This window comes from Rhyacophila brunnea, unplaced genomic scaffold (genome assembly GCF_057557595.1).
Source record: "Rhyacophila brunnea isolate RB1 unplaced genomic scaffold, BYU_Rbru_1.0 scaffold_4, whole genome shotgun sequence".
Classification (NCBI taxonomy): Eukaryota; Metazoa; Arthropoda; class Insecta; order Trichoptera; family Rhyacophilidae; genus Rhyacophila; species Rhyacophila brunnea.
This window is the reverse complement of record NW_028233068.1, coordinates 54,668,868-54,691,949: the sequence shown is the minus strand read 5'-3', so window position 1 is coordinate 54,691,949 and position 23,082 is coordinate 54,668,868. Positions and strand designations below refer to the sequence as shown.

At 34.6% G+C, this 23,082-nt stretch overlaps 1 protein-coding gene across 1 annotated transcript in view; it reads right to left on the bottom strand.

The window, feature by feature from the left end:
* The window catches only part of dop (microtubule-associated serine/threonine (MAST) protein kinase dop), a 128,435-nt gene that overhangs the window by 90,675 nt on the left and 14,678 nt on the right, over nucleotides 1–23,082 (bottom strand). The gene's annotated exons all lie outside the window — the stretch shown is intronic.

Genomic DNA, 23,082 nt, shown 5'->3' with positions numbered 1-23,082 from the left:
GTGTTTATACTAAATTTATTACCACAATATAAAACCAGGAAAATACCATATCTGTGCGTTAGTTATCACGTCCCGAAGCACCCCATGTCACGTACACATCCGCAACATTCAGAACAGTTAAACATAACCTCGGGGGTAAGAACAGCACACTACGTTCATCCCCCCGATAAGTGGTGACCCCGGCGTGATGAATAACACACAGATATGGTATTTTCATGGTTTTATATTGTGGCAAGTATCCGATTATTAGTAGATGGTGTGCGTGTCAATTTAAAGTTTTTTTGTGTATTTGTCTGTTGACGATAGTCGAAAATTAATATTAAAATAGGTAAGTAGGTAACTAACGAATTATCAGACAATTTGAAACTAAAATGAAATGGGACGGCATTCTTAAGTCTGTTTAAGGGTAACACTCTTCCTCGGGACGTCACTGAATCTACGTAATATTTGGATGTAATGCAAATGTAGTACCTGAGGCAAAAATGCTGCTACAGAGTATAAGACCTGTCATAATTAAGACATAGTGGGGAATATGATAAAAGTTTCATAAGATTATTTTGTTTGTTCAGGAAATTATTTATCCCGCTGGTTTAAATTTTATCACATTTGCACCGACTCACGGACCAATAATTGTGAAAGCCAAACTGTTTTGCTATTATGCACGACAAACACATTTTATGTAGGTACAAATTAAAACTCAATGCAAAACTAACTACAATATTCTCTCTTTATGTACTTTCAAGTGCTAAAAGTAACACACTCGGAGATTTTAATATATTATATATTATGTCATCAAATGAATGAATCCTAGGCTGAAGTGCTTTTGGCCGCCTGAATAAAGTCTTCATAAGTGACCTTCCACTGTGCCTAAAGCGCAAAGTGTTCAACCAGTGTGTGCTTCCCGTAATCACATATGCGTGTGAAACATGGACCCTAATTAAAAGAGAGATCCAGACTTAGAGTAGCACAACGTGGTATGGAGAGGTGCATGCTGGGCATAACACGAAAGGACAAAAAGAGGAATGAGTGGATAAGGAAGCAGATAAGGGTTTGCGATGTGATAGAGTTCATCAAAACCCTCATATAGAGATGGGCTTGACACAGCTCGAAGAAGATACAATCGTTGGACAAATTTAGTCATCCAGTGGTATCCAAGAGGTACAAAACGTCCGCAAGGTAGACCTAGAGGCAGCTAGATCGATGAAATGATAAAGTTCTGTGGAAGTACGTGGCAACGCAACGCACAGGACCGAGAGAAGTGGAAGCAGCCTGAAGAGTCCTTCATCCAGCAGTGGATAGACTCAGGCTGATGACTATGATGATGATGATGGATATGAATCCTAATAGGTATAGTTAAAGCGTAGGTATATCACAATTGCCGCAATAATACAATTGAGCAAACTGCATTATAATGTACGATTTTCGTACATACAAGCAATGCAAACTCTTTATTTAATTCGAACGTAATTCAATAATATTATGAAATATAATATTTATAGTACTTAGATTTATATACCATATATACCTATGTACTAAAAAAGTATGGATAGGTACGGAAACAGCTTTCAGTTTTAGACATAGAACGCAAAACATTATTTATTAATTGATTTTTTCAATTACGAGGATTCCGTTCGCTACACTCAATATTATTAATGTTTCTTATTCAAAAGAAAAATGATATTGTCATTCTCACAAATAAAACGAAAGACTAACAAAGGGATGAAAATGTTGCGTACTGAATTTAAAAATGTCTCGGAAAAATATAAACACAGGCAGGTGAATAGGTAGGTATATAGCTGGCGGATATGTTCTTATATATGTACATTGATATCACATAAAAGTGACCTTTTCCACAAATAGAAAATATTGTCTCTTTATATTATTTTTCATAGTCAATAAAACTTGACATTTTTTGATATTTTCCATCAAATTTTCATCAACTATTCATTCTTTTCGTATAAGTATCAATAGACAATTACAATAAATATCCATATATTATGCCAATAAAATAATAACACTATATAGGAATAATGAAGGTATGCAACTCGCCAGAGATAATGAATAAAAGTGTATACGCTTACGCTTGTATGCAGTAGGGTGTGCAACCCCTGGTTCCTGCTCGAGTTCTTGATCCCAGAATAATGTTTTTGTCAACTAAAAAAGTGTAATATGTACTATGAAAATATATTTTTTTATTGAATACTGAATATACACAAAATTTAAGAGTACCAATTTGATTTATATTCTTGAAAATACATGATAAGTTGAACTGAGTCGGATTCGAAGTCACATCTTTCACTGCATGTGTGAGTGCTGTTATCCGCTAAGCTACCGCCTATGATTCGAGTGAATTGAACCAAACTACGTGAACTGAGGGGTTTTAAATTCTACCAATGTGGAAGGTTAACCAGCTTTTAATTATATTACTAACATGATTAAAGCTGGCTGCGAAAATATTTTGTATATACCTACAAGATTATCAAATAATAAATTTGTGTATAATTGAATTAAATTTTCCCCATAAATTGTGGCGCTATCAACATCATTTTTGTACGAAATTTTATGGGCGGGTTGTCGTTTTTATGATGTTGACAATTTGTGTGTGTGTACCAAATATTAGCAAATATTTATTCGTGGCTCTTCAGCAAAAAAATATCCGAAACGTAATAGTAATATTTCTCTCCTCACATTCTACAATTTTGTAAAAATTGTCGTTTTCAGTGTCGAATCTACATAATCTAATTTGGCAAGGGTGTGTGCATACGCTTGAGCGGATATTTAATATTACATCATTCAAATGTGTCCCGCGAGGCCCAGAATCATGGCCGAACAAAAATGCCTGCGCGCCGAAAAGTTTTTTCGATATCGATTGACAAATTTCGGAATAAAATGATATCAAATTTTACCGACAGGTGAGTGGGTATAAGTAAGGTACTCAATATATAATATGCATATATACATTAATGAACGCAATAGGTATCATTATTTGGTAAGCTGACGCATGCGGGCTTGCACTCCTTTAGAGAAGTGGGTCAAGAACAACCACTTTACGATAGTATTATAAGTACGTGTAGGTAATGTTAAAATGTTGATTATCCGGGCTCTAATCGGACGGATGTCGGCTTAAAAATTATCAAGATTACGGAAGTTAACGTACAAAATGCCAAGAGCATGTAGTTATTTCGTACTTGTTGAGAATTATTATACGGTCATAATAGGCCTAATGTTAACCTACAAAATCGTAACATTAAACTTTACTTAGGTAAATTGGAATTTTACAATAGTATTAAGAAGCTGAGGAGGAGATAGATGCCTTGTCATTCCGCGATTCTGTCAGAACAATGTACTTAATATCTATTCAAGTGTTGTGTTTTGCTGACCGTTACTCCAAATTTATATAAGTTATTAAATCAAAAAAAGTATATGATACATTTAGTTTAGATAATGAGTAGATAGTGTAGTGATAAATAATTTACCTTCCATTTTTACATTACTTGGCAGGCTTTAAAGGAGGAGAAAAACTAACACCTTTTTAAATTTTGACGTCAATAAGAGATTCTAAGCCAACCCATCAGAAGGGCGGGATCAACTCCCATACGTTCGTACTCCGACATACTAGAGTCAACGAAGTTTGATGCGAGAGACTACCCGTTTTATAGCAAGTGTTGACTGAAGGGGTATTGAGAGATCCGTAGAGTCCTTCACTCGGTCTGATCATGTAGGGCCTACAGTGTTTCTCAATTATTGGTGGTCCGTGAATTTCAGGCATCCAAATGCCTATGTGAAAAATTCCAATAAAATCTTTAAAACCCGTGCCTGCAAGTGATTGTGTATCGTGTTTTTGTTCTTAAAATAGATTAATGGTTTTACATGACAAAATCAACCGCGATCAGACGTCATTATACGTTATTATATAAATAATGTTTTTTGTGGCCGTGTTAGCGGTCCACAAAACGTTTCTCCTATTTTCAGTGTTCCGTAGGTGTAAAAAGTTGAGAAACCGTAGGCGAACTGACCTTCCTCATCCGCATCGACTCTCTATGTGCCCGCTGATGAAAAGCTTTTCTATTTTTTCCATCCTGGCTACGAGGCCAATCTTTGTATGTATAATTCACTAATATTTTCTGTTCTTCACTGTTCTCTGGATTCTCACCGGAGCTGCTAGATCCCCCGATTCTATTGAAGGTTCTGTTCTGGTGGAAAAATCAAACGGGGTTCAGTCCCATCAAATAACAACTCGGAACCCTGGTTCCAGTGTTCGGTTTCGATTCATTAAAATTTATATTTACAAAAAACCGTTTCCGGTTCCAAAATAAGTACGCTGTTTTCATGGTTCCATTCCGGTTACATTTCGAGATCTGGCTCTCACTACTGATTGTGTTTTTACAGCACAGTCTCCCGTTTTAACTTGTCGTTTTTCATCTCGGTGATTGTGCGATTTTGAATCAATATTTTGTAATGTCCGCATTACGTCTAAAATAGAAAATAAACGTTTTTAGGAACTTTTATTGTTGTTCATGATGAATCTAACACCCCCTCTTTCAATACACATATATTAAAAAACATTCTTTTTTTTTCGTTTACAGGAAATACTTTAAACAGTTAGTTATAAGTTATAACACTTATGACTACTACCAGATTAAGCTTGATGGAACCATTGATATACTATTCCCAGTTCGTTCCTGATTATTTTAGAATGCTATAAACAGTGTTTTTCAGTCACCCTTAGAGTCACTATTCTTGCACAGAAATTTAGTTTTACAGCCCTTGCGATTAGGGATTGCAATACCGGTATTTGAAAACCGGTATTCAATTATTTATCGATACCGAAATACCGGTTTCAAAAATCCAATATACCGGTATTTTCGGTATTAAGAAAGCCTACACATTTAAGTTTTTCCAAATTGAAATTATTGTTATTTTGACATTACTTACTACTATATTGTATATTAAATTTAACGTATATTCAATTAGTGACGTCAATGCTGCAGTGAAGGTATTTTACCAATGTATATATAATGTATTTGACAAATCATTCTTTATAAAAAAATCATCGGGCTCTTCGCGCAGCTACCCAAAATGGTTCAATTTTGATTTAATTAAAAACATTCGACTAAAGCACTTGCATCACAAAAAATGGAAGAAATCGAAGTGTCTCAGCGATTATATTTCATTTTCTAATCTGCGTAGGAGTGTGCATCGTTCCATTGGTGCTGCGTATAAGTCATACATTGATGGTATCGGGGGGAAGTTAGCGTCAGATCCTAAATCATTTTGGAATTACGTTAGAAGTACGCGCGACTCTTCTGCTCAATTATCATCTATGTCTCTGGAAGGGAATGTTTTGAGTGGCTCCCAGTCCATTGCTAACGGTTTCGCTCAATATTTTATGTCTGTATATTCTAAAGCTCCTTCGATATTGCCCACACCTCACCCGGATAGTATTTCATCTTCCTGGCCGGTACTAGATATTGGTCTTCTGGATGAGACTGACATGGTGTATGCTTTCTCTCGACTATATCCAAAATCCTCAGTAGGTCCTGATGGTATCCCCCCTTGGATTTTAAAGGGCTGTCATAAGCTGTTAACTGACCCCCTACTATATTTATTTAATCTCAGCCTAAGTACTTCTGTCTTCCCAGATTGTTGGAGCCTAACCCGTATTCGTCCGGTGCACAAAAAAGGCTCGCGCTCTGAAATAATAAATTTTCGCCCGGTGGCTGTTCTATCTGCACCAGCTAAGTTATTTGAGTCTATTTTGCATAGGTATATTTATAAACATGTAGACGGTCAACTGACTGACGCTCAGCATGGATTTCGATCAGCTCGGTCAACAGTTACAAACCTTATGACGTATACTGAGTACATATCTCATTCGCTGAACGTAAATTGTCAAGTGGACGCAATTTATACAGATATGTCAAAGGCTTTTGATCGGGTAGATCATGATATTCTCATTAACAAATTAAGTGCAGTAGGTGGATCTATAAATTTTATCAACTTTTTCAAATCTTACTTTTCGCATCGCTGTCAATATGTGGAGTATGCAAGGTGTAGATCCGACGTCTTTCAAACTTATTCAGGTGTTCCCCAAGGATCAAATCTTGGTCCAATTATGTTTCTTATATTCATCAATGACATTGTCAATGTTATAAATGGAATCCAGTTTTTACTCTTTGCAGACGATTTAAAATTATATGCGTCAATTCACAGTGAATTAGATTGTCACATATTACAAAATAATCTCAACTCAATTGAAATTTGGGCGAAAAAAAATAAACTCGAATTTAATACTGATAAATGTGTGTGTATTAGCTTTTCGAAATCAAGATCTCCAATTATTTTCAACTACAATATGTCAAATAGATTACTGAACCGTCAATCAGAAATTAAAGACCTTGGCATATTGTTTGACTCACGTTTATCATTTCGCTCGCACATCACTTCTACGGCATTGCGTGCGAGCAAGCTTCTAGGATTCGTCATGAGACAAGCCAAGTCATTCAAGAATCCAACTGTTTTACGTACACTCTATGTGTCGTTAGTACGGAGTATTCTTGAGTATGGCTCCATCATCTGGAGTCCTTATGAAGTTTCCTATAAGCTTGTTTTAGAGCGTGTTCAGAAAAAATTTCTTCGTCATCTCTATTTTAAAGTTTATAATTATTTTCCTTTTGACACCTTCTCAAACGAGTATTTTCCGACTAACTTTCTTCAAGGCATGCTCGCCTTTCATTCTCTTGAAGCTCGTAGGTCACTTCTGCTCTTAAAGCATTTTTCCCTGCTCTCACGTGGTATCATTTTCAATCCCGATATTCTAGAAAATTTAAATTTTTACACACCCGTCAATTACATGCGTGGTCGCAGCCATGACCTATTTTGGGTGAAAGCTGTTTCCTCATGTCAGGCTCACCAGGCACCAATAGCGAGGGCTGTGCGGTTGGTCAATGCACTCCCTAGAGATGTAGATATTTTTGGCGATCCATTATATATTCTGTTTTTTAAATTCTATTTTATTGTTTAATTTGTATTTTTTGAATCATTGTTGTTTTCTTAAATTTTATTTCTTTTGTATAAAACTATTTTTGCTTTCTTTTTTTTCCTCCACTTTGTTTTTTCTGATTTTCCTAACTGATTACTTGTAATTTTTATTCTAAATGTCATGTTGTGAACGTCCTGAATTAATAATTTGTTATGTACTCAACGTGTCTTTTTCAAATAAATAAATAAATAAATAAATAAATAAATAAAAGCAAAAATATTGACTGAAACTAACAAAAGTTAAATAATATCAAAACAAAATCTTTCAAATATACTTACTCATAGACTAATAATTGTCGCGATGAATCAACATATTTCGAAAAAGATAACATTCGTGGCTTATATTTCCAATTATTTTATAACCATTGATCCAACGTTGATAGTACATTCGACAAACGTTGAATTTCAGAGAGATTTTTCTGTACCCGGACTTATTGTATATGTAAAAATTAGCAGTTTAGTTGTAGCAGTAGTTAGCAGCTACAAGGAAATATTATAAGACGATATTCGTAATAATTATCATATTTTGTTATACATTTTTAAAATGACACTTGTATGCTAACTAGGTACTCATCTAGTAGTAAATAAATGGATGGAACGCATATCACGCATGTAATATGTGGACGTCGATTTTCTTTAAATTCCTAGAAAACGTTCAACATTTGCGAATATAATATCATCGACTTGTTTCATTAATTACTAATGCATACAATAATTTAAAAGTAAGTACCTATAGCAATCATTCATGGCTGAACATGCATGCTATCTCATTGATAAAATGAACATAAAATGTTAGCTTGAGACAATTAATCGACTTCTGGTATAACGTCATCGATAATGAGATGAACAAAATAATCGGATTATTGAACCACTTCTAGGAAACCACTCGAGACTTGATTTATTACAAATAAACGGCATTTTAACTGCCGAACACAGATTGGCAGATGATTAGCTGTCTAGTGGTAGGATCACCATTCATTGTTTATTAATGGATCATTTCAATCTCGAAGACTATCTAAGATTGTTTTACGACTATTACTCTGTACTTAGGGACATTAGCTTTATGGTGTTAATAGTAGCTTATTAGCGGGGTCGATATCATATTTTGTTTCATTATTTTTGTGCGTCGCGTGTGCGTGTGCGTTTAACACCTTACAACTTACCAATGCATTGCCTAGAAATGTTGATGGTTTTGATGATGCAAAATATCTGTTTTTTTAATGTCGTTCTGTAAATTTTAATTTTATGTAATATTATGTACGAGCTATAATAGCTTTACATATTTTCCATTTCCAAACATGGACAAGATATAATGATGGAACTTTTTCCCATCAGGTTCGGATGTGAGACTTTTTAAACATTCATTAAAAAAATCAAGCGTATGTGTGTACTTAGGTACTTATGACTTTTCCTTCCAAATATACATAAGTAGGTACTTATATGTAGAAATAAATTATTTTCACGATTAATTCATTAAAACTATTAGCCAATATTTACACGTTGATTTCTCGTTTATAGATGTGAGAAAAATGTGGTAAAAAATATTACATAAGAGATTATAATATGACTGTGGGTACCAATTTATGGAAATAAGTTTGAAATATATATTCTATTAACATGTTGCAATAATAATTGACGCATGCTGTTAAAAGGCCTGAATATTTCGAAATATACGAACGTATAAACATTCGAATTTGAAATTCCATGGCTAATACTGTTATAATTTCCGAATAAACGCAACTGATCACAGCCTACCACAGGGTAATTATAAATCTGTGGATTTGCTGGTAATCCTAATCTCTAGGGATACTTGGTGTCAAAAGTGTGGTCACCGTACCGCCAGGATAACGGTATCAGATCACGCGTGCATCCAACAACATGGCGGGCCGAACCAAATAGGCACCGAGGCTCGATTGTTGACTGTCGTCATGACGTAATGTTCGGAGCATGTTCAGCCTAAAATGGCATTCAGCCGCTGGCCACCCGTTTCACTTGACCGAGTTCAAATGTCCACAATAACGTTCGACGCTAGACACTCCGGTCAGGAGATTTCAACTTCATATCAAAATATCACACCCGCCATCCTGTCAAAAAATGTCCATAAACGATTTGGTCATCACACTAATGAGAATCGAATTAAGACGTGGCTTTATAAAGCGTCATGTAGACGTAAAGGTTGCCTTAACAGTGGCTTCAGGCTTCGGCCACATAGGTATATATAGTAGGTGCTTGCTGAGCTAGGTCCTATGCTTGTCTACTAAAAACCCTACTGCCACATTGCACGCTACGTGCTTAGGTACAAATTCATTTGATATTTGGGAGCGCTCAAGTCAACAACGATGTCACTCTCAAAACTAACCAGAAAGCTACTTCTCACAGAGAATTTAGAAGTTTAAAATTTCTTAAGTCACAAATTCGAACTTGTTGGGTGCATAATGTCAATTTATCACATGCGTCATTATTCATAACCTCAAAATATATGGTGGACGTTTGTCATACTGAAGAAACATCCGCCATCTTACAAAATCACTTCTTATTATGCCATCCCCTAGCGGAGGTCGGCCACCATCAAGGCGATCTTATCTTTGTCGTCTGCTACCCGGAACAGTTCAGTGGAGCTGCACTCGTACCAATAACGGAGGTTCTTAAGCCACGAAATGCGGCGCAGTCATCTGCTACGCTTCCCATTGATCTTTCCTTGAATGACAAGTTGGGGATTGCTGTATTTTTGTCCTCTCATAATGTGGCCGAGGTACCGAGGCAAAATCATTAGGTGACACAATAAAAATAACCAACACGTTTGTTCGCCGGGAGACTCACTAGGTGACTAATAATCACGTAGCGAGGCGCGATACGTGGAGTGTGGCCATTGCGATTCGTGTGCGTCCGTTCGCTAGGATATGTCACCTAGCACGTAAGCACCATGCAAGGCACCTACCTATGTGGCCTTAGCCTAACAGACTGTTTCGTAGAGACAAATAATACCTAGCAAGTAATCGTCAGTATTACAACGCATCGGGCACTTCGCTGGAAAACACACATAATTATTTATTGTGTATTTTTGATTCATCCTCAGAATTCGAATCCAAATGTCTACCTACTACATGTCCCATATTATATGAATGATCGTTGAGCACTACTTATTGAAACCACTTCTACAGAGTACCTCCAAGTAGTGATAAAGTTATTATAACATAGATAATTAGGTATCGGTTTAATTGAACGTAGATAATAATACAATATTAGTTAAAAATTCTCCAACTAAGTAGTCATTTTTATTTGGTTTAATTTATCGATTGCTTCCGCAAGAAATAGACGTAGTTTTCTGATTAAAGAACTTTTTCATTATCAAGTTTGTTTGTGTTAGTGCCTACGTACTTCCAGAATTATTCACTCCCACAGATAACAGAAGAATGATTTATTATAACGGGCAATATTAAATTGCTAGTAGGAATTGGATTCCCATACAGAATTTTCAATTACTTACAGAATTAATATTTTTCGATCTCGACTACCCGGGATTATACCAAAACAAATAGATAATTATGTGACGAAATATGAAACCATAATATTATATAAAAAAAAACTTCTAGAAATCTAACATTTAGTAGCACTTTCTTTATTGATGATTTAATTTATACATCGTTTTTTTTAGAATTATGCATATTGCTTCTGATTACGTAATCACGTGAAAGTAGGGAGAAGAATGGTATTTTCCTGAGTTTTCAACATTTTTGAATTTGTTAATTATTATACTTAGTATTTTCTGAAAAAAAAAAAAAAGCTCTGCCTTAATGAAAAAAAAAGCATTCTCCACCACGGTACAATATCACAAATTTACTTCTTATCTCCTGTAGTATGTCTTCGTGTGTTCTTATGTGTCGTGATCTTTGTTTTATTGTCACAGGAACAGTGCGTTGGAGGTTTTTAAGTCACGAGATGCGGCGTCTTCCTCTGCTTTCTTTGAATAATGATTTTGGGAACGCTCTAAATTATTTGACCTCTCATAATGTGGCAGAGGTACTATAAGTTTTCCGGTTTTGATATTGCGCAGAAAGGTTCCTTCCCACAAAATTTACAAAGTGCGGATACATAATTGCTAAATAACTCAGTGAAGGTAAATCAGGCCGAACACCATGACCGATAAGGATATTGAAAGTGTAAGCGGTTAGAGTCGATCAGGTTATCTCCATGCGCCATTTAAGATTCGAAAAATGAGATTGGACAAGACATTTTAATAGTGTTTAAATTTTAAATGCAGATTAGCTTCAGTAATGTGATAAAAAAAATACTAATTTACATAATTTTGAAAATATTGTGAATATTCAGAAAGTACTTATTGAATATTTAAAAAAAATGTGATAGGTAGATATAGTGTTTACTTATCTACAAATATAAATAATTCAAAGTATATAATATGTATTACAACGTTAACGCATAACGTTACAGTTACGCAATATTTATTCGTGCCACAGGTTTAATACACCTGACAAATCTAGCTAGAGGCAAATGTGATATAAAAAAATCACTCTTACGTATTATTGCTATACATGCTCATTTAAATTGTATTATGATACAACTCTTGTGATATGATATAAAATAGACACAAAATAAGAACAATCACTTGGCTGCAAGCCAAAGGCAACATTTTTCGTATCCTTTCAAACAAACCTTGACTGTGCACCACTGCCACTAAGATTATGTAATAGTAATATATCAGTCACCTGTATTTTATAAAATATAAGTAGCAGTTATATTTTAACTTTTAACTAAGGAGTGTAACACGGCTATCTTTATATGAGCAGTGACAAACCTTTGATGCAAAAAAATAAATAAAGCAAGGTATAGGTACAATATAACGCTTTATCCATACACATACACACTCTTAAGTATCCATATAATATGTACATTAAGGGCGAGAGTAACGACTCTAACTTAAAAAACTCGACTTAATACATTTTACTGATTATTTTCATTAAAACATTAAACATAATAATAAAATAAAATGTGCAAGCTGTCACTTCTTTTGCGTGCCTACTCCCATCAGGCTCAAGCAAAGAAAAATTAACGACGACATGGTAAAAGAATAATGTTAATCAAGCCGTACAATAACATGGCCGGGCACTAAGATGGGTGAATAATGATGTAGGTAAATACATCTGCAAAAGCATTTAAGCAAGGCGACGTCGTAATCATGGCTCGATATGGATGATAATGCACCACGACACCGATCCTTTTTCGGCTCATCTAATCAGGGGCGGATTGAACCATTCAGGAACTCTACTCACCAATTAGAACCTCTAAAGAAAAATTTTTTTTTTTTATTTTATTTGGAGAGTCCCCTGCAAGCGTGGGGCTCCACTTCTGTTGCGCAATACGGTAAATTCGCTCCTGCATCTAAACAAGATTCGCCATATTATGAACAATGAACATGCCCATTATACTTACTAAGAAACAAACAAATGAATAGAGAACAAACACATTGGCATATTTATATAAATACGAGCGTCAATATAGAATGTATTGTATAACGAGAAATGCTAGTTTAATAATTTGAATGATATTTGATTACGCAATAATTGTTTATATATTATATTATAATACATCAATTTTAGGAATACCTACGAGGTACAAATTATTACAACATATTGGTATTGTTAATATTTAGAATGGAGATACACATGTATCACTAATCAGATTTCTGATAATGTCATCAGTAGGTAATCTGGACATCGTACTGATACGAGAGTAGCAGTAGTACGCAGTAATAGAATGATGGATCGTCGCGAAACATCGTGTGTATTTTTGATTAACACAGCGTGGCCAAAAAGTTCACAAATCATGTCGGACTATACATTATTTAATTCTATTATTTTTGGCATCCCACCAACCAACAATATCTCCCGATAGCACACATTGTTTGATTCTTTAAAAAATATATACCTGCGACGATTATTGTGTAAATTTCAAAAACTGGCTTTCAAATAATTATCAATTTAAAAAAAAATGCAAAACAAACAGACTAACCACGACAATAAGTATTAAAAATACAAAATACAACGAAACCAGCTTTGAATGGCTGCTTGCACCGAATTTCCCTGTTCTGTATGAATCCAAAAGTCTCCTGTTTCGAGAACATAAATGAGGCTTATTTATTCCACATAATGCTTTTTGAATCTTGATTGCTGTTGCCAAACCGGCAACTTGGGTGTGGCTATAATTTATATGGAAATCGCATAATACCAAATGCACCACGATCAGTAATGAACTGCAAAGTCCAGTATCAAGGAAATCCATTGTGAGGAAGCACGGCGTCAGATTAGATAACGATAATAGGGATGATGTGCAGATTTTCTGTACTTTCAACCTCAGTGCATCCGAGAATATGACTGTCTGGTGGATCAAAGTGTATATTGTTGATTTCTGTTTATTGTGTTGTTGTATTATCATTGAATAGAGCCATGAGTGATTTGGTGGTCGAATAGCAACGCTTGAAGCCGATGTGCGGCATGAAATAACAATTCCATTCCATGGGAATGGTTGTAAGTGGTGTTGGGAATCAGTCGAGACTAAAATTACGATTACGAATACGTTATGCTGCACGTCGCGTACTACCACGTGACGTCACAGTAAGCTACCGCTACGGGAAGAAAGTGTGTATGACATTTTTTTGGTGTTTAAAATGTTATCAGACTGATGCTTCCATCCCGAAGCACATTTTGAACCTTTACACGAACATTGTCAGTTAGCAAAATCTGCCGAAATCACCAGAACAACAATGAGGTCACCTCACGTTGTATCGCACTACATCGACACCTGTATTAATCAATGTACGTTTTTTATCATTTTCTACATGCCTACATTTTTGACTCATGTCAAAATAGCGTGTTTTTTTGTTTTTAGCGATTGGCACTATGTATTTTCTATAAGAATGTTGTCTATTACCTATGGTTTGCAGGTTGGGTTCTGTTCAAAATATTATTGAATTTACAGTCTCGTTACTAGGTTACTCTAACATTGAATTTACAGAGATCGTGTTCTTTCAAAATATTCTGCAAAATGATGAAACTATAGACTAAATTTGTGGCCGTGACAGCGTGACAGTACGCGACGTGCATCTCAATATAATCACAACTTAAGAAACAACAACTATTAAACTTTACATAAGCTTGGAATTCTTCAGTGGTAGGTACTATATTGTCATCATCACCACCGGAAAAGCGACCTGGGGTAGGCCTTGTCTTCCTTCAAACAACGATCACTATTTAGCGTGGTCTCTTACAACAATTCAGTATTATTTGCCATTTGCATTCGGTAATTCAAATTCGTGAAAAAATAGGCGTACCTAGTTACCGTCAAAATACCCATCTTAAGCCGCGTTGACACGGTCCAAGACGATCCAAGTAGACTTGGATAGGAATAATTAGTATGAAGATGTCTCATCGAAGTGACAGTTTCATACTATTTATTCCTATCCAAGTGACAGCTCCATACTATTTATTCCTATCCAAGTTAACTTGGATGAGTAGGACGTGGTCCAAGTAGCTTGGATAGGAATAATTAGTATGAAGATGTCACTTACGAGTGCACTTGGATAGGAATAAATAGTATGAAGATGTCACATACGAGTGCACTTGGATGGCACTCGGTCCAAGTGTACTTGGATCGAGTGTCATCCAAGTTAACTTGGATAGGAATAAATAGTATGAAGCTGTCACTTGGATGAGACATCTTCATACTAATTATTCCTATCCAAGTCTACTTGGATCGTACTTGGACCGTGTCAACGCGGCTTTACGTCATATTTTAGGAATAAGGGAACATTAAGTAAGTACTTAAGTAGGTACTTATATATTATTTAAATAAAATTAAAATATGTTTGTTCTCAAACATACTGTGCAAGCGTAGTATAGATAATGAAACTAAATAGGTTTCCTGGTGGTCGCTGAATAAAACGCGGCGCGATCAGAATCAAATGCGGTAACCAGAATACAGATCCGATACAAGGTTGTCGTAATTTGATTACACCAGCTTCGCGACTGCTTCAAATTGAATTACCAATGGTGGAAAACGACAAGGAGATGGGTGTTCGGCGGACAAAAACATCGGAAATAATGAAATTGCCATTCCTCATGGTCAGAGGTGGATTCAGACATTTACACTATCACATACAATATCATACATTTAACAACAAATGTAATAATCACCAAATATTGCAAAATACAACTCACGTTTCAACCGGATTCATCAATATTAATCTGTTTACAGAATATTGGTAGAAGCAGATTTGTATGGGGGGGGGGGGGGGTCGTTTACGAGTTTCCCTTCATTTATCTGTTCGCCAAATGGGACATACCTACTTTTTGTTCGTGAATATCAACTTTACGTCACAATAAGTGATAAGTTAAGTTAAAGAAGGTATCTACGACTATTACAGGAAGCACATTACAGATGATCATTATCCAACAATGTTTGTTTGTACAGAAAAAATGATTCTAAACAGCGATCAACATATTGATTTAGTCATTGGTTCATGTTGCTTTTATCCTTGATTCTTACATTGTTGTATATGTGTCGCTACATTTCAAAATCAGCCAAGTCCACCTTTAGGTATTTTTGACCTTTTTTGTGAATTGCTGAAGAACTACTGCTTTCTAACATTTCTGCATTATCAAAATGTGGAATTTATTAGTTTTAAATATTCTATACTCGAAATAATATAAAATTTCACCTTTGTGACTTGACTGTGTATTTGAAAAAACAAAAAGCTGTTTTTCTTCTATTTATTTATTATGGAGTTGGCTGATTTTGAAATCTAGCGACACATATGTCTATGCAACTTGGAGACTGCAAGGATTCTTCGGATAATAAATACCGATCTCCTGTAAGTAAAATATACGAATGGAGAAAAAATGGAGTTGCAAGCGAGGAGCAAAAAAGGCGCTAGTCTAAATATGGCTGAATAGTACGGCCCTGCTCTTTGTAGCATTCGTACGAATTATATCAATCAACGATCAAATCTCTTTTAGCAGAGCCAAACAACAATAACCGATAATGTACGAACATACAAGACCAATTTAAGAGCAATTAAATGTTGTAGACGTTGCGAAATTATTAGAAGAGAACTGCTTCGCAAACAATTAATTAGTTTTAATGTTACAATTCCGTGACAGTGGGGTGTATTATCATCATCCACAGCCGGGTGACACTCTTTGGCGTACTTCCGACACTTTTCCCATTCCTCTAACTCCTTACCCTTAACTATAGCTTTTTGCTGCCAAATATTTTCGTAGCTTCGTCGATACAGCGGGTTTTAGAACCGTTTAGCTCTTCTCGATTACCACTGCAAGACGACATTACATGCATCTACGTGGCGGAGCACACTGCAAGAAGCCGTGCAATGCGCGCACGCCGCAGGGAGCCTAAGCGACACTTGTTTTTTTACGCCACTCGCAGTGTGTTTTGGCCGGTTCCATGACAAAACAGAACAATGTTCAATTATAAACAATTTAAAACGATTTTTTATGCACGGTAAGATTTAATATTAATTAGGTATAGAAAGCTACATTGGAGGTCACCCTACAGGTCATAAGGTGACACATTAAGGCTATACCTCAGTTGAGGCATGGTCTAAAAAGATCGTTTCTAGGCGATGCGAATATATATATTTTTTTTTATTTTTTTATTTTATTTATTAAGGAAAACAAACAGTTACATATTGATTACAGAAATTTATAATATAATAATAAAAAGTTAATGCAACCAGCAAAGTTTCCATATAAACATTATAATATAGTTAAGCCTAACAAGATAGAGAGTAAAATAACATAAATATAAAGAAATTACATAAGAAGATTACATGAGAAAAATGAGAAAAATGAGGAAGAATAATGAATAATTAAATAATATACAAAAGATAAAAAAGAAAAATAAAAAAGTAACATAAAAAATAAAAGAATTAATATATATGTATAAGTAAATACATTATATATCTATTTATACAAAATTTTTGAGATAGCATGTTTAAATGAAACAGGTGAATTATTAAAAGGGTCAACGGTGGAGAAATACATATTATAATTTAAACAAGAGCGCCGAATAAAGGAGTTTTGTGCATAATTAGAACCGCTACGACTGATATGGTACAAAGTTTGACATGTTTTCTTTTTCAAGTAAATGGATAACATTTTAAGTCATCTTTACACGATTTAAGAATTAATACCCATCAGTATTCACACCTCAACGTTTGCTCTCCGAATGCCAGCGAGTGCAAAATTTCGTCGCGCCTATAGTTGAAAATTATTTCCCGTTTCACTCATGTATCGTCTTAATGGAATTTATCATTCTAACAGTATGTACATAAGCGCATTTGATTTAGATTGTTTGATTATATGTTCGAAGAATCTGCGGCGCCCCAGAAGCCTCGTCGCGCGACAGTTTGAAAACCATTGGCTTTCGCGCATATTATTATGGCAGTCGAAAATACAAAATAAATTTAAAGGCAAGTTCATCAATAACGGCAGTCCTAGTACATGCATACATACCGATAGTCTGTTTATATTTATTTTGCCAAATCAAAATTAACGTTAATCCGGATTAAGTAATATTGACCAAAACAAAGAGTTGACACATATTATTAATGTTCTTCTTGGTTATTTATAAATTATGATATAAATTTATATTATGCCACATAATATATGCCAACGAATATTTCAAATAGATAAAACTTTCTCGAGAACATGTTCCAGAAAATACTCATTAATGATGTCCAGCACGTGATCTGTTTCTGTTCGCTTTGTTTCGATGCCAAATTGAAGCCGTACTCGTTCCGAACGAGACCTTAACCACGGTCCAATGGCGCCATTGAAAATTGAAGTATGGACGAATGAGTAGTCGGCAATCGATATAATAAGTAAGTTAATTACAGTAAACACAATAAGCTCGTCAATCCTAAATAGGATGCCTTCAATGTATTGTGTTGTCTTCTTTAATCATCCTTACGGGTAGACTAAGTGAAGATAGAAGGTCAAGCGTGCATTTTTACTAGCGACGTATTCATGTCATTTACCTGACATGGGGGGTGGGCGATAAGATTGCGATTGGGATCATGTTTTTGATGTGAGACTATAAAAATATTTCAGTTATGATAGGCACCTACCTACCGAGTAAAATTATAGGTAGGGGAGAGTGAGGAGGTATGGGACAGTACCTATAACTTTGAATTTGGTGCCTTTTATAACTTCTTATGTTTGTCAAAAGATGTTGTTGTCCGCATGGTGTAAAATTCAGTTGTAGTTATACGATTTGTAAGTGTTGCCGAAATAAACATTACTCTCCGTTTTTGTCCATAAAAAGTAAAATTTAACATGAATAATTTTATCCTTCTGGGAAACTGCTGAGTAAAGGTAAATTTAAAATTCTTTTATAAATTTTATTGAAAACTATGATGATGGCTCATATATTTACAGATTGTGTTTATATGAAATATAAGCGGATTATTTAAACCTGTGACGTTTGTCATTCAATGTGTATACAGCATGTTTGGGACAATTCAATGCATGAGATTTGGGGCATGTCAAGAAAAAAAGGCAAAAAGAAAATTGTTCATTATGTAAGTCAGATTGAGGAAATATCTTGAAACATGGAATTTTTAACCGTGCACGTTCTGAGAAAGAGGGTTGGCTTCGATGTTTTTGTTTTTCCAATTCAGGAAGATTGTTCTTTTGTAGCACCGAGTAATGTTGTTTTTGTGTTGCCACCACCTCAAAAGCATGGTGGTACACAAAGAATGAGAGAAATATATGCGTTTAAAATAAGATTTGATCGTTTTGGTGAAGTTAATTAACTCTGTTTAAATATCATAGTATGTCCCATACCTTCTACATAGCTGTCCCATACCACCCCATTATGAGGAGGAATGGGACAATGTCGACATGCTACCAAAATGTCTTATGTCATTTAATATACATGATAACTTAAATAAAATTATTTAGTTAAATTGTGTTAGGTATTAGTGTGATAATCATGTAGTTATTTCGAATAAATTCCAGTCCTTCATTTTCTACTTTTAATAAAATTGTGCCATACCTCCCCACTATCCCCTACCTAGGTATTTGAATATATTTTCCTTGAGTGCATTTATCTCGTAAATATTTATAGGTATATGCAGAGTGGACATTAACAACAATCTTCTTCACGACTAATCTAGAACTGAAAGACTTGGAATCAGTTGTACTAATGTCTTCTGCAAGCCTTTGGGTATTACTAGAAGTTGGCACTCATAAATAATGTAAGTATTCTAAATAGTGCGACTTTTTTTCCACTAGAGGTGTGGCCAATCCGTAAAGAAGACTGAATGATGCCCGGGGGCCAAATCAACCGGTCATGAAAAAGAACTGTAGTTCAATTTATTCATGGATATTTTTCAAGTATATTTTTCAGGTTGGGTGGATAAAACTATTCTTTCGTGCCATATCATTCAAATGCATTTTATTTAAGTAATTCTAGAGTAAAGAGCTTCACGATATAAAATGGGAAGAAGATAATGAATTATAAGAAAAAGTTTCTATACATAACAATAAGTAACGCATTTCAAATAAACCAACGAATACGTCATAACCCCAGAATACGTGTCTGTAAATTTGTACGTATGCAGTACCACAGTATATGGTGAGATGTTGTATTGGTAATAGAAAGCCGTATAGTATCGAGATCAAATTCACGTCTAAATAAAACACTTAAGAAATGCGTAATAAAACCACCGGGATACAAGGAAAAGACAGAAGAATATAGGTAAGCAAGTAAATTAGAGATACCGTATATATCCGTATATACCGTATATATCAGATCGTATAATGTAGTAGGTAGGTACCCACCTATATAAAATTCTGGTAGGTGCTTATAAGTATCACGTCAGCATTATTTTCAGATATTTGATACTAATCAATATCAAATTAATGTACTTATTGAATCTAATAAAATTGTAACATCACTGTCTTCAATGCTCCGTGAACAATGAATATTTATCTCAATGCTATCTATATCTACGGCAATTTTTTCGGCTAATGAAAAAGCTCACGGTGAAATGTAATAGGTACCTACGTAAAATGTACACGACGTATATAACCCCCAGAAACTTTCGCACGATATTGTCTACCGTTTGTACAATATGTAGGTACAATAAGTACTTATAAATAATTTATAATACATTTAAAGTATTGTTAAAGTGTGTAGTAATTTCGTCAATTATACATAATCGTATACCTTCGTTCAAACAAACTGTATGCCTAGACATCCGACTTATCAATGGATAATAATTATATTATGTAGGTATACCTACTCGTAGTTGGATTTCGCCGATAGTAAATACAACCAGACGTGTACATATTATTGCAATGGAGGCATTTAGTAGTAAGTAGTAATAATTATTATCACGTACGAAGTTTAACCTGGATAAGTACTTATCTAAATAGTGCTTGTTTTATTTGTAATGCTTCTAAAGAATAATGATACTATTACATAAACATTAAATATAAGAACAATACCCACCATTCATTAGAAAGTGGTTCGTGATTGATTACCCGATTACTGTTCTTCTTTAGTACCACTTAGTAATAATATAATTATATAATAAACAAAGTGTTTAAAATGTATAATACCTATATTATGTAGTTATTTTAATGACAGAATAAGCTAATATTGTGGCTGCCAGACAGTGGTTAGTCACATAAACATTAGGTATTTTATTATATGGTTTTAGAACTTAGTAAGTACCTACCTACTTATTCACTTCAAAATAATAGACCTTTGATACATAATAAAATAACTCTATGCTGACTTTGATCCATCAAAATTTGAATGCGTGGCTATTATAATAGTAATAGTCCTACCAAAGTTTAACAATCTTATTAAATATTATATCGATCTATACGAGGTAAGTACCTATTTTTACCACGTTTTTATTAGCTCGTATTCTTGTTTGTCCGGTACAGATTTTTTCTTGTGTGTCCGGTACAGATTTTTTCTTGTGTGTCCAGTACAAATTTTTTCTTGTTTGTCGAAGATTTGTTTTGGACGATTGAAGATTTTTAACTAACTTCCCGACTAGGTAGACATTTGAAACTTTTAGAATGTATCAGAACACGACGACAGTGCATTTTTTTAATATCTTTGGCCATCTTTAAGCAGAATTGAATTCATTTTCAGTTAATTCTGTTTTGTATGTTTCGGAAAAAAATCGTTAAAAGTAATATTTACTACTCACTATTATTGGTTGCTAAGGGGGTCCTAGCAACTAAATTATTAATATATACGTGCGTTACTATGGAAATCAAAATGACATTTCAGTATTATATAATATTTAATCAGTATTTCTATCAGTACAAAAAAAAGTATTTATTAATTCATATAATTGTCAAGTTTATATGATTCAATAGAAAATTTAAAAACGTAGTATATAAAAAGTTCTTTTTGTCTTGTATCTAATTATTATAAGAATTAGTAGCTGGAGTGCCTATGGTGCCTAATGCCTATTGTCAGTATACTTTAGAAGTAAAAAATCGAACCAAGTTTTTCTATTGAAACACCAATAAAATAATTCAGGATGTGGGGGCCAAGGTTGATACGCAACTCTTTTATGCATGCACCAAAATTTGAAAGAACTAGGTAGGTAATCTAAATCTGCTTCGCGTCAAAACAAATTAAACGTAAAAAACATGTCGAATGGACGCATTTTTATCACACAATCGTGTCATATTTATATGATCAAAACATGAGGTTACTGAACAAGCTTCGTAAATTATGTTACAGAATACGTCTGCGATCTTAACTCAGGGTTGACCCTTGCCTTTTTAGGGTCGTATGCATGAGATTCCCAAAAACCTTATAGGCTATATATTGCACGTTTGTATGCATGAGTACAAACGTAATTAGCTGTTAAGTGACGTCACGAATGTGACATCTCATGTGTCAGGTGTTCGTATTATGGCAATCTTATAAAATTTCATTCCCCGATAAATAATTCAAAATTTTGAAATTGTAAATGTGTCTGAAAGTGTGCGAACGATACCATATAAATTTAATAATTATAAATGAATAATTATTATGAACTTTAAATAATTTATCAGTTATTTAATCACATTTATTTTATAATTCTACTGTACGAAAGGATACAATATTACCAGTAAACATTTCCATATGGCAATACATACAGTTTTTGCCGGTAAAGCTTAACGTGAAAGTGACAGATTGAAGCAGCCATTTTGAATTTCGCGTGACGTCAGATTGCTTACGTCACAAACAGTGTTATACGTTATATGATGGAACATCGGTTAAATAGCTTATAAAGAATTGGGGAATCTCATACATACGGCCCTTAGAAACCCGGACACACAATATTTTGATACCCGATAGGGATACTGGTGTGCCCGTTTCAACGAGCAGCCTAAAGTCCTACCAAACCATGCGGGTCCGGGTTAAAATGGACTTCCAGATTAGAATAGATAGGTGTATTTAGATGTATTTTGGAGTAAGTATTTTTTTAAATAAAGTCCTTCTAATCTAATATTTTGTCTTTATTTCGTCCAAGAAGATCAGTATTCTTTATTATCAATAATTAAATATCAATTCTGATCAAAATAAGCCAGAACTTTTCTAACAAATTTATACAGAATTAAATGCCTTTTAACATATTTGGTCGTCTGTATATTAAGTACAACAACGTGTTTCATTACTACGCAGGTGCAGATCATGTTCCCCACAAAGGGGGGGCTGACAGGGCTACAGCCTGGGGCATGGTCCCCACAAAGAGGGGGGGGGGGGGGAGGCTGACAGGGCTACAGCCTGAGGGCCTGGGCTCAGGAAGGGCCCGGCGTGGCGATTCGATCAGATAAGTGATTTACACACATCACAAATTTTCTCGAATTGTAAAAAAAGTCTCTATTTATCTTCAATATTATTATTTAAAATTATGTGGTTGTACGATACAATTTTTAATTGTGTATATATCGTTACTCGACAACTCCATAATACAAATAGGTAGAT